At 44.2% G+C, this 13,946-nt stretch overlaps 1 protein-coding gene across 2 annotated transcripts in view; it reads left to right on the forward strand.

Moving 5' to 3' along the window:
- The first annotated feature begins 960 nt into the window (after positions 1-960).
- Positions 961-13,946, forward strand: part of pomgnt2 (protein O-linked mannose N-acetylglucosaminyltransferase 2 (beta 1,4-)) — a 63,883-nt gene continuing 50,897 nt past the window's right edge. For both annotated transcript variants that reach the window (XM_072260989.1, XM_072260980.1), the window contains exons 1-4: positions 961-1,015; positions 2,037-2,082; positions 6,349-6,455; positions 13,004-13,093. The gene's annotated coding sequence lies outside the window, so the exon portion shown is untranslated. The remainder of the gene's footprint in view (positions 1,016-2,036; positions 2,083-6,348; positions 6,456-13,003; positions 13,094-13,946) is intronic.

Below are 13,946 nucleotides of genomic sequence, written 5' to 3' on the forward strand. Positions count from 1 at the left end.
ATGAAGGAAGTACATCAAAATTCGTCATTAGAATCAGACAATCGGATACTGAGCTAAAGACGTGGTTGTTATATTTTAAAAGGGTAGTGAAGGATTATATTTTAAAGGATAATCATTGAGGATAGAGGCTAAGCATTTCTTGAACAGAGGCCGCTGAAACCCGTACCGACACTGGCAGAGCGCTGGGGGGAATGTACGTGCAACAAGCCGGAAATGGAGGAAGGTAGGGTTCTGTATGCAAGAGATTTTAATATTGGAGGCCACAGAGAACGTGACAAAACATGGACCGTTTTAAAAAAATACACGATAATTTTAAAGTCGGTGGCATTACTCAAGTAATGCAATGAGCAGCGGGATGATGGTGAGTTGGACGTTCACAGTTCGAGTTGAAGATGACAAAGCGGGTCTGAAAGTAATGAAAATGGGGAAGAGAGAAGGTGCGCAGAGCAGAATGACCTGGGAGGGGAGGGGGGCGGAGATTAGGAAAATAAGAAGGGCAAGTTGGACCTCAGGGGCTCGCCTCCAAGGTCGGGCAGAGCACGGAGGCTGCGAGCCTCATTCACTCCGAGATTGTGGATGAGGAAGGTGGATATGATCGGCGGAATGGGGACGGGTGCTGTGACAAGGGCTAATCTTCCCGATCTTTAATATAGACAAGATGTGGGCCACGAGTCTGCAGCAGTGAAGAGAGATTATTTCTCTCCCCAGCACTCTAAACAATTTATTGGCGCAATTTATAGACTCGGGTGGCATCGCAACCTTCGTCGCCGCCTGAAACGACCCGATGCAGTGGAAGCGCAGCCTCTGGAGTTGAGCCCCCGTCCTGTGACGAGTGGCAACGCGTGACGTGTCCGCGGCAGGACTGGACAGGACAGGAGCCAGTGTGCGTGTGTTGTGGTAGCAGCGCTGGGCCGGGCCTGCTATTTCCGGTGTGTAGCGTAGCGCAAACTCTGCCACTGTAGGAACCAGGGTACTGTAAGTGCACGGGAGCAGGCGGACGGTCTTTTCGTGAAAGGTGCACTGCAGTATTTGATATGAAGTGTAATCTTTCGATTCTCATGTATGACCACAGATACAATGTATGTGTGCTTGCTGCAACATGTCAGGCGTATGCATTATGATCCAATGCTTATGATCGATGTTCATCTAATTATATTTGAGCTTAACTGATAGGACTGATGTTATTAGCAAGATAACCCGGATCTGTGCGTTCAATGGATGCTGCCTCAGATAGAACAGGGACAAACATGTGTGGTGATTGATAACGGCCCATTTAAGGACCTGATGCTTTCTGCAGAGAACCCACTGCCGGAGGCCTAAGCTAATGAGTGCCTCCCACTCGGGCTCTTTCTTTCGTGCACCTGGCGCTGTGTTATTCCTTGAGGAAAGATGAAGGAGAGGGAATTGCTTCAAAGGGAATATGTTAAAGTCCTTATTTCCATGGTTTGACAATATGGCAATCTGTAATGGGCTGATAGGAAAATCTCAGTACAATCCATTTAATCAATAGTCCAAAAGCAAATAATTGCAGATGCTGGGAATGTGAAATAAAAACAGAAAATTCGAGAAATATCCAGCAGGGCAGAGAGAAACATGTCAAATCGATTATCTTTTACCATTGGTCTGCAGCTGAGATGTTAAACAGTTTAAGCTGTCTTCTGTGTTAGCAATTGTAAGGCAATGTGCCTCTGCTCATTTTGCTATTTACTGGCGTAATATCAAAGGAAAATATAGCAGTGCTTCAGAAGTGAGATAACCCAACTGCAAAGCCTCAAGAGTATTAGCTCATTTACATCCAACTGAACTTTCCAAAACCCAAGTTGTTTGTCATTTGATAAATTATTTTAAAGTTCAGTTAGCACTACTTTAATGTGACCAAACGGAATAATCCAAACGTTGAATGATGCAAATGGATGTTGTAATATGGTTCGGAGCTTTTTTTTTCTTACCACAGTTCATCTTTAGTCTCTACCCTACAATTATATTCACCATGTTTTCATCTATTCCCATTTTTCAAAAAAAATGTCCACGTAAAGGATGTGAGCTGGAAGACTGATTTTCATCCATCTTTCGCAGGCCGTGGTGAGCTTTAATTATTATCACTTTCCTCTCTCACTGTAAGATAGTGAGTTTTGCTGTGGGCAAGATGAGATTGCTCGAGTATGTTGTAAAGAAATTGGGGATAGGAGTGGTTTGATTATTGAAGTTGGCCCAATTCAAGCATGTGACCAGTTCCAACTTTCCCTCTTAATGCTTTTGTCTTTTTTATAGGAAGAAGGTGGTTTCATTAGGCCAATATTGAAATTGTCCTGGGTGTAAGGCGGGGTGGGGCTAGTGCATAATGGATAATGGCATGCAGGTACAGCAGGCGGTGAAAAAGGCGAATGGTATGCTGGCATTTATAGCAAGAGGATTTGAGTACAGGAGCAGGGAGGTACTACTGCAGTTGTACAAGGCCTTGGTGAGACCGCACCTGGAGAATTGTGTGCAGTTTTGGTCCCCTAATCTGAGAAAAGACATCCTTGCCACAGAGGGAGTGCAGAGAAGGTTCACCAGATTGATTCCTGGGATGGCAGGACTTTCATATGAAGAAAGAATGGATGAACTGGGCTTGTACTCGTTGGAATTTAGAAGATTGAGGGGGGATCTGATTGAAACGTGTAAGATCCTTAAGGGATTGGACAGGCTAGATGTAGGAAGATTGTTCCCGATGTTGGGGAAGTCCAGAACGAGGGGTCACAGTTTGAGGATAGAGGGGAAGCCTTTTAGGACTGAGATTAGGAAAAACTTCTTCACACAGAGAGTGGTGAATCTGTGGAATTCTCTGCCACAGGAAACAGTTGAGGCCAGTTCATTGGCTATATTTAAGAGGGAGTTAGATATGGCCCTTGTGGCTACGGGGGTCGGGGGTATGGAGGGAAGGCTGGGGCGGTGTTCTGAGTTGGATGATCAGCCATGATCATAATAAATGGCGGTGCAGGCTCGAAGGGCCAAATGGCCTACTCCTGCACCTATTTTCTATGTTTCTATCTGCTCACAGGATGAGGCTTTTCATTCCAGGACGAGGGAGATGTCCTTTTTTAAAGAAAGGGGCTTCCCTTCCTCCACTATCAACTCTGCTGTCAAACGCATCTCCCCCATTTCACGTACATCTGCTCTCACTCCATCCTCCCGCCACCCCACTAGGAATAGGGTTCCCCTGGTCCTCACCTACCACCTCACCAGCCTCCGGGTCCAACATATTATTCTCCATAACTTCCGCCACCTCCAACGGGATCCCACCACTAAGCACATCTTTCCCTCCCCCCCCCCCTCTGCTTTCTGCAGGGATCACTCCCTACCCGACTCCCTTGTCCATTCGTCCCCCCCATCCCTCCCCACTGATCTCCCTCCTGGCACTTATCCTTGTAAGCGGAGCAAGTGCTACACATGCCCTTACACTTCCTCCCTTACCACCATTCAGGGCCCCAGACAGTCCTTCCAGGTGAGGCGACACTTCACCTGTGAGTCGGCTGGGGTGATATACTGCGTCCGGTGCTCCCAATGTGGCCTTCTATATACTGGCGAGACCTGACGCAGGCTGGCAGACTGTTTTGCTGAACACCTACGCTCTGTCCGCCAGAGAAAGCAGGATCTCCCAGTGGCCATACATTTTAATTCCACATCCCAATCCCATTCTGACATGTCTATCCATGGCGTCCTCTACTGTCAAGATGAAGCCAGGTTGGAGGAACAACACCTTATATTCCGTCTGGGTAGCCTCCAACCTGATGGCATGAACATCGACTTCTCTAACGTCTGCTAATGCCCCACCTCCCCCTCGTACCCCATCTGTTACTTATTTTTATACACACATTCTTTCTCTCACTCTCCTTTTTCTCCCTCTGTCCCTCTGAATATACCCTTCGCCCATCCCCTGGATTTCACCTCCCCTTGTTTTTCTCCCCGGGCCTCCTGTCCCACAATCCTCTCATATCCCCTTTGCCAATCACCCGTCCAGCTCTTGGCTCCATCCCTCCCCCTCCTGTCTTCTCCTATCAGTTTGGATCTCCCCCTCCCCCTCCCACTTTCAAATCTCTTACTAACTCTTCCTTCAGTTAGTCCTGACAAAGGGTCTCGGCCTGAAACGTCGACTGTACCTCTTCCTAAAGATGCTGCCTGGCCTGCTGTGTTCACCAGCAACTTTGATGTGTGTTGTTTATAATTTAACACTTTTAGTCATGTCTGCTGGTGAATCTTCAATGCAACAATTTGCTTGCCCCTGAGGCCAATGCAACTTTATAACTTGCATTGGTCAAAAATGAACACAGTGAAGCTGATGGGACCAATATTTTAACAAATTGAACAGATTTCTGAAAGGATGATGAATCCATGAACACGAGCTCACTACTTTTTCCTCTCCTTTTGCACTACTTAGTTAATTTATTTTTTAAAATATATGCTCAATGTAATTTATAGCTTTTTATTATTTTGTATTGCAGTGTACTGCTGCCACAAAACAACAAATTCCACAACATGTGCCAGTGATATTAAATCTGATTCTCATTTTTAACTATCTGAATAGCATTCTGATTTGTTTTTGGTCTACTGGCCTACTGGTGAACCTTCTTTGTACTCCCTCTATGGCAAGGATGTCTTTCCTCAGATTAAGGGACCAAAACTGCACACAATACTCCAGGTGTGGTCTCACCAAGGCCTTGTACAACTGCAGTAGTACCTCCCTGCTCCTGTACTCGAATCCTCTTGCTATAAATGCCAGCATACCATTCGCCCTTATCACCGCCTGCTGTACCTGCATGCCCACTTTCAATGACTGGTGTATAATGACACCCAGGTCACGTTGCACCTCCCCTTTTCCTAATCGGCCACCATTCAGATAATAATCTGATTTCCTATTTTTGCCACCAAAGTGGATAACTTCACATTTATCCACATTAAATTGCATCTTCCATGAATTTGCCCACTCACCTAACCTATCCAAGTCACCCTGCATCCTCTTAGTATCCTCCTCACAGCTAACACTGCCGCCCAGCTTCGTGTCATCCGCAAATTTGGAGATGCTGCATTTAATTCCCTCATCCAAGTCATTAATATATATAGTAAACAACTGGGGTCCCAGCACTGAGCCTTGCGGTACCCCTCTAGTCACTGCCTGCCATTCTGAAAAGGTCCCGTTTATTCCCACTCTTTGCTTCCTGTCTGCCAACCAATTCTCTATCCACATCAATACCTTACCCCACCCCCAATACCGTGTGCTTTAAGTTTGCACACTAATCTCCTGTGTGGGACCTTGTCAAAAGCCTTTTGAAAATCCAAATATACCACATCCACTGGTTCTCCCCTATCCACTCTACTAGTTACATCCTCAAAAAATTCTATGAGATTCGTCAGACATGATTTTCCTTTCACAAATCCATGCTGACTTTGTCCGATGATTTCACCGCTTTCCAAATGTGCTGTTATCACATCTTTGATAACTGACTCTAGCAGTTTCCCCACCACCGATGTTAGGCTAACCGGTCTATAATTCCCTGGTTTCTCTCTCCCTCCTTTTTTAAAAAGTGGGGTTACATTAGCCACCCTCCAATCCTCAGGAACTAGTCCAGAATCTAAAGAGTTTTGAAAAATTATCACTAATGCATCCACTATTTCTTGGGCTACTTCCTTAAGCACTCTAGGATGCAGACCATCTGGCCCTGGGGATTTATCTGCCTTTAATCCCTTCAATTTACCTAACACCACTTCCCTACTAACATGTATTTCCCTCAGTTCCTCCATCTCACTGGACCCTCTGTCCCCTACTATTTCTGGAAGATTATTTATGTCCTCCTTAGTGAAGACAGAACCAAAATAATTATTCAATTGGTCTGCCATGTCCTTGCTCCCCATAATCAATTCAGCTGTTTCTGTCTGTAGGGGACCTACATTTGTCTTAACCAATCTTTTTCTTTTCACATATCTATGAAAGCTTTTACAGTCAGTTTTTATGTTCCCTGCCAGTTTTCTTTCATAATCTTTTTTCCCCTTCCTAATTAAGCCCTTTGTCCTCCTCTGCTGAACTCTGAATTTCTCCCAGTCCTCAGGTGAGCCACTTTCTCTGCCTAATGCTTGCCATTGCATATCCACCGTCAACCCTTTAAGTGTCATTTGCCAGTCTATCTTAGCTAATTCACGCCTCATACCTTCAAAGTTACCCTTCTTTAAATTCAGAACCTTTGTTTCTGAATTAACTATGTCACTCTCCATCTTAATGAAGAATTCCACCATATTATGGTCACTCTTACCCAAGGGGCCTCTCAAGACAAGATTGCTAATTAACCCTTCTTCATTGCTCAATACCCAATCTAGAATAGCCTGCTCTCGAGTTGGTTCCTGAGATGTTGCCTGATGACTGAAAGACTGGAAAGGAAATGAAAGCATTGCCTAATCTGTCTGCTGTTGCCAAGCAAACACTGGTAAGGCTGCAAGAGATATTGACATCCAGCATTAGAAATAGGCCTGCACAAACAAACATAATCTAACAATAATCTGTAGTTCAATTCAAACAATGGATACTTATTAAATAGATAATTAATCATTAAACAGTTAACATTATGAGCTGAGTGATTTTTAAGAAAACATGGTAGTTTGATAGTCATCATTACTAATAATAACATTTTATTCCAGATGTTACTTAATTCCCCAGTTGTTGAGGTGAGATCATTATCCCAGGAAAACCTGCCATTCTAGATGTAAACACAAGAGACTGCAGATGCTGGAAATCTGGAGCAACAGGCAAAATACTGGAAGAACTCGGCCAGCTTTATCAGATTAGACCATAAGACATAGGAGCAGGAGCAGAATTAGGCCATTCAGCCCATCAAGTCTGCACTGCCATTCCCACTCTCCATCTTCTGCAACCTTTGTCACTTCCGTCTATCACCTCTCAGCTTCTCGCCATATCCGTTGATGCCCTGAATGATCAGAAAATGATTAACTTCCGCCTTAAATATACGCACGGACTTGGCCTTCACTGCAGCCTGTGGCTGAGCATTCCACAGATTACTACTCTGGCTAAAAAAATTCCTCCTTACTTCTGTTCTAAAGGGTCACCCCTCAATTTTGAGGTCGTGTCCTCTAGTTCTGGATACCTTTCAATGTTCAGTAGGTTTTGATGGGATCCCCCCCACATTCTTTTAAATTCCAGTGAGTACAGGTCCAAAGCTACCAAACGCTCCTCATATGTGAACCCCTTCCTTCCCACAATCATCCTTGTGAACCTCCTTTGGACTCTCTCGAATGACAACGTGTCCTATCTGAGATATGGATGACAATATTCTAAGTGCGGCCTGACTAGTGTATTGTAAAGGCTCAGCATTATCTCCATCTTCTGCAACCTTTGTCACTTCCATTTATCGCCTCCCAACTTGTTACATCATTCCCACTCTCCAACACCCCCCTCCCCCACCCCCACCTTCACCTGGATGCACCTATCACCTGCCATTTCTTGGTCCTGCCTTCCCTTTGTTCTCATGATGAGGCTTTCTATTCCAGGACATACCAGATGTCCTCTTTTCTTTCAAAGAACAGGTTTGCTCCTCCCCTGCTACGAATGGAGCCCTCACCCACACTTTTTCTATTTCCCATACATCTACCCTTGTCCGCTCTCTCCCACCAAGTGTAACAGGGATTGAGTTCCCCTGGTCCTTACTTTTCACCCCTTACGCCTGCACAACCAGCATATCATTCTGCGTAACTTCTGCCGCTTCCCACAGGATCCCAGCAACACACATAACCTCCCCTTGCCCTCCCTTCTCTGCTTTCACGCAGGGACCGCTCTCTCCGTGACTTCTTGTCTGCTGTCCCTCCCCACTTCTCTTTGCAGCCACTTATCCCTGCAGCCATACTAAGTGTTATACCTGCCCCTACAGCTCCGCCCTCGCCACCATTTAGGGCCCTAAACAATCCTTCCAGGTGAGGCAGTCCTTCACTTGTGAATTCATTGGCATTATTTATTGTGGTTCGGATCAGTTAAAAGAAGAATTGCACAAATCTGTCTGTTATTGTCAGATACAACGGACAGCCAATCATTTATTGCATATGGTGCTCCTTGCGTTGGTGAAACCTCATGTAGATTGAAGGATCACTTAAGTCTGTCCAGCGTACCAGCCAGGATCATCCAGCGGCCAGCCATTTTACTTCTACTTCCCATTCTCACACCGACATGTCTGTCCGCAGCCTCCACTACTGCTAAGTTGAGGCTCAATACATATTCGAGGAACAACCTCTCCTCTTAATTCTGCCTTAGTAGTCTCCAACATGATGGCATTGATTTCTCCAACTTCTGGTAACCAGTCCCCTCTGCTCCTTTTTCCCCTTCTCCCACTGGCCCATTTCACCATATTTGTACTTAACCCCACTCTCTCAATCTGTCCATCACCCAACACTCCTCCCACCAGTTCTCCTCTCTACTCCCCTCCCTTTATTCTATGGTCCACTGTCCTCATCTATCAGATTTCATCTTCTTCAGCCCTTTGGCACTTCTTGCTATCATCTGCCATTCTTGCCCATCCTTGCCCATAACCCTTTCACTGGAATTCACCTAAGGTGAGTCAGTCCTTGCTCCACCCCTTCCCTCCACATTCTTATAGTGTCTATCTCTCCTCCTTCCAATCCTGATGATGGTCTTGACCCGAAATATTGACTGTCTCTTTCCCTCCATAGATGCTGCCTGATGTGAGTTTCTCTAGTGTCTTGTGTTGTACCATTCTAGGTGTGCTGTGATTAATTCTCACAAATACCTCTGTGTTTATCTTATTGCTAGAGGTACTCTGAACAAATATTATTTATAGTAAGTTACATATTACAGATATTGAAAATTGGCTTAAAGGTGTCAGTTTGCAATACCTTTAAGAACTGTTGTACAATTGTCACCTGATACCTAAAACCAGAATAGGGAAATGTCAATCTTTCCCAGTTACCAAACCTTCTCAAATTACTTTGAGTATGAGGACTGATCACCTCTTCTGTGGTTAGAAAATAATGGTCTTTCTCTGACTATTTGCTCACCACTTCTAGTGCCATAGGTTACACAAATGTATGTGCAGGGAGAGCAGTGTAACTCTCAACTTTGTTTCCAATTTCAGGTAATCTGCTCTCCATCTGTTCCCTTTTTTCTCTATTCCAGTTCCTCCTACACCCACCACTGGCCCCCATCATTCTGTGTCTTTCTCCAGCTCCTCCAGTTCCATCTTCCCATCACCCGCACCTTCCTCCCACTGGAATGGAAAGAGTGTGTTGGTGCTGGGCAGATGGAATTGGAGGACAACTCGCTCCAATGTTCACATATGCCCCTTCATCTCCCATTTGATTCAATGTTCCACCTTCCCCTCCTATCAGATTCTATTGTTTTGCTGCTCTTTGTTGCCTCCACCCATCAGCCATCAGCCTGTCACTATTTCTACACATCCCTCCTCAATTTGTCTATCAGCCCCCTTCTCCAAGATCCGCCTATTGCTTACCAGCCCTCTCTCCAGCCATTCCTCTTGCTCCTTATTCTGACTAATTCCCCTCTGTTGTTTAGGCTGGATGAAGCGTCTCAACATTGAAATGTCAGCTATCCATTTTGCTCCACAGATGCTCCACTGAGTTCCTCCAGCATTTTGTTTATTGCTCCCACTTTCATTCTATTTAAACCCAGGTACCACATGTTCATGTGTTCTAAGACGGGGGTCCCCAGCCTTTTTTGCACTGCGGACCGGTTTAATATTGACAATATTCTTGCGGACTGGCCAACGCAGTGGGGGGGGGGGGGGGCGCGGTGAGTAGGGTTGCCAACGGACAAGAGTAGCAGTCAAATACGTTGTGTTTACCCAGAGAAAGACTACAATGACCATGAAGCCTTGCGCGGGCACCAGTACGCATGTGTGTACCTGCCGATTTTTTTTCTGCAAATCGTTTTTGGCGATTCTGTTCGGGGGAGGGGGTGTTAATCACGACCGGAATATAGGTGATAAGTGGCTAATACATTCAATTTCGTTTCTAAAAGCGTTTATCTAACAAATTTAATATTAAACACATAGCGCATATTTTCCTTGCATGAATATAGTGATAAGTCAATTATCAGGGGAGGACAGGGGAGCTTGAAGTAGGTGTTGAATGAACTTCCAGTAGAAGTGGCAGAAGCAGGTTCAATATTATCATTTAAAGAAAAATTGGATAGGTATATGGACAGGAGAGGAGTGGAGGGTTATGGGCTGAGTGCAGGTCGGTGGGACTAGGTGAGAGTAAGAGTTCAGCACGGACTGAAAGGGCCGAGATGGCCTGTTTCCGTGCTGTAATTGTTATTTGTTTATATAAGTAGGTCAATAGCATCATAACATTTTAAGTAACGTTTGGATATTAAACACAGCGCATATTTTCCCCGTATGAACATATAAAATCATTGCAACACGCCAATATCGCTGAGTCAGTGGGAGCCCTGGGCTTGTTTCCCTGCAACATCGAGGGGTGATGGGAAACAGTGATACTCGAACGAGGTTCCTTATGTCCAGTCTATTCCGCAATTTAGTTTTAGTTGCATTCACTGTAGAGGTATGTTGGAAATGGAAGCAACGTGTTCGGTGCTTTAGTGGCTACCTCAGGATATTTAGCCTTGACTTTGATCCAGAATGCCGGCAGAGATGTTATGTCAAACATACTTTTCAGCCCGCCGTCATTTGCAAGCTCGAGGAGTTGATCTCCTTCCCGCACTGACATGGACGACGCGCGGGTAATGAGCTCGCGTGCGTTCAAGCTCAACAGTGGGCGTGACAGGGATTGAGGAAAGGTGCAGCTGACTCCTATCGCCAAATCATATCGTTTCCTCGCGGCCCGGTAGCACATGCTTTGCGGCCTAGTACCGGTCCGCGGCCCGGTGGTTGGGGACCGCTGTTCTAAGAAAATAAAACGGAGCCTGATGTGGCTAGGTGTTGTTGTAGAGCAGGAGAGAGGGTAATGAAACTGGAGAGGTGTTGAATAGAAAGGAGAGGGAGGAGGTGGGGTTGAAAAGTAGTCTTGTCAGCGGAGGTGGTGTGGGAATGAGTGATGCTAGAAGCTAGAAGTTAATGTTACCTTTGAACTGTAAATGAATGTAATTAATTACTCATAGCAGTTCTGCCATATGAGGTGAGATTAACTAGGATGGTGAACCTAGGGCACTTATGCCCAAGAATGCACATGCCAAACCTTTGTAAGCACGCATCATGCAGTGCTGCCCCTCAATTCTTTATACCCTGTCCATTATATTAAAAAAATACATAATGATTATCTTTACTGGCAAACAAAGCAGCGAACGTTTTTTTAACAACCTGAGAGCAATTAGACGATTTCATAGGGAACATCTCATGCTGGCTTGGCACTAGCCAGAGAACATGTGGCATTGGATGATACATTTTGAATCCTCATAGACCTGACGTACACATCAGTATTTGGACTGTAAGCAGTTACAATAGAAATTGTTATTTTCCAATTGTCTTTTTAAAAAGTTAGTATTAATATTTGCAACAGGTTTTCTAAAATACTTCTTTTACTTCAATGTCTCTGTTATACTTTTATGAATAATGAAATAGTGAATACATGTAAATAAGCAACAGGATGACCTTTTTCCTTAAAAATCCATAATTATTGTTATTAATTCATTAATCAAAGATAATCTCTGCTCAATTACCATGGTAAACTAGAGATTATCTGCAATCAAAATCAAGATTAATATCACTGGCATATATTGTGGAATCTGCTGTCTTGTAACGGCTGTAATAAACAGTGCAAAAAGAGAGAAAAAAAGAAAAAATAAAGTTAGTGAGGTAGTGTTCATGGATTTATTGTCCATTTACAAAGCTGATGCCAGAGAGGAAGAAGGTGTTCCTGAAACATTGAGTGTGTGTATTTAGGTTCCTGTCCATGGTAGCAGTGAGAGGAGGGCATGTCCTGGGTGATGGGGGTCCTTAATGATGGGTGCTGCTTTTTGTGGCATCGCTCCTTGAAGGGCTTCTTGATGCTGAGGAGGCTCGTGGCCATGATGAAGTTGGTTGAGTTTACAGCTTTCTGCAGCTTTTTTCCGATCCTGCGCAGCAGCCCTTCCATACCAGCTGGTGATGCAATCAGTTAGAATGTTCTCCATGGTACATCTGTAGAAATTTCCCACTCCTGCAGAGTTTAAGAAATATGAGAGGTGATGGGCTTGACAGGCTGACAGTTTGGAGGCTGCGAGAATGATTCCCCTGGATGTGGTGTCTAGAAATAGGGTTCACAAGTCCCAAAATAAGGGATAGATCATTTGAGATTAAGGGAACACTACCTAACTTCCCCTTCTCACATGGATCCACTATCACCCACCAGCTTCTCTCCCTCTTGCCATCCTATTATTCTAGCTTCTGCCCTCTTTCTGTCCAGTCCTGAGGAAGGGTCTGTGAACCGTGATGGATCGGCTGCAAGAATGTGGCAAGTGTGCATGTGTGCGTCTGCCACTTGATCGTGAGGTGAATCGATTGGCGCTCTCTTTTTGCACGGTTTTTCGAGTGCACGCAGTTCTTGTCTCATCAGGCTCTGATTCCCATTGCCCAGCATGTACCATGGCTAACATGAGTTAGTAAAAATGTCTAATCCTACTACTCCTTAGTTGTCCTTGCTCTGCGCATTTGTAATGGTCTCGGCGTGAAAAAGCAACTGTTCATTTCTCTCCATAGATGCTGCCTGATCTGCTGAGTTCCTCCAGCAATTTTTTTTTGGGTTGCTCCAGATTTCCAGAATCTGCAGTCTTTCTTATGTCTACTATTATAATAGCTTTACATATTTACCGTCAAACTTTGTAAGGAAGGAGCCAGTGACATCTTCGAATGTAGAGTCAAAATTTAAATGTTTAAATTTATTCTCTGTCTAAAGCAGTCTAAGTGTACTAAGTGCTGAATGTATGCTACTGCTTTTTGTGTGTAACAGCACTGAACACCATTTGAATTTTTTTTTGTTTTCTGTTTTACTTCTGCAGTTTTGTTGAATGGAGATACAAGTATAGAAAGTAGTAGACTGTGTTAGACCAAAACCTGAATAATTTTCCAGGTCTGAAGAGCTTCATGAGGTAAGTTCAAAGTAAACATATTATCAAAGTACATATATGTCACCATATACAACCCTAAGATTCATTTCCTTATGGGTACACTCAATAAATTCATAATAGGAAAATTACCAAACCATAATAGAATCAATAAATCCATAATGGGATAATGACCATAATAGAAGTTGACCTCTACATGAAATGCCACTATTAGATTCAAAGGTTCAAGGTACATTTATTATCAAAGGGTGTATGCAGTATACAACCCTGAGAATTGTCTTCCCACAAACAGCCACAAAACAAAGAAAGCCATGGTGTCATTTCAGTTCAATACAGAGCTGTGTCGTTTGTCAACTTCAGACTGTAGAGCAAGTTTGCCCCGAACAAAAATCACACAAAAATAACAAAAAAAAACTCATCACAGATGGGAGATGCGAAGGTTAAATCTTAGAATGTAATTAATAAAAGGACAAATGTGTGCTCTGCTGCTGATGACCTTACACTTTGTTGCTGGGAGATGGTCATAGAAAAGTACAGCACAGAAGCAGACCCTTTTGCCTAGCTAGGCTGTACAAAACCATTTAAACTGCCTAGTGCCCATCGACCCTGCACCCTGACCATTCTCCTCCCATTTGTATACCTATCGAAACTTCTCTTAAGTATTGAAATTGAGCTGTCATGTACCTCTTACACTGGCAGTTCGTTCCACGTTCTCAATGGCCCTCTGAGTGAAGAAGTTTTCTCTCATGTTCCCCTTAAACCTCACACCTTTTACCATTAACCCATGACCTCTAGTTGTAGTCCCACCCACCCTCAGTGGAAAAAGCTTGCTTGCATTTACCCTTTCTATACCATATAATTTTGTATACCTTATCAA

Source organism: Mobula birostris, chromosome 1, assembly GCF_030028105.1.
Source record: "Mobula birostris isolate sMobBir1 chromosome 1, sMobBir1.hap1, whole genome shotgun sequence".
Lineage (NCBI taxonomy): Eukaryota > Metazoa > Chordata > Chondrichthyes > Myliobatiformes > Myliobatidae > Mobula > Mobula birostris.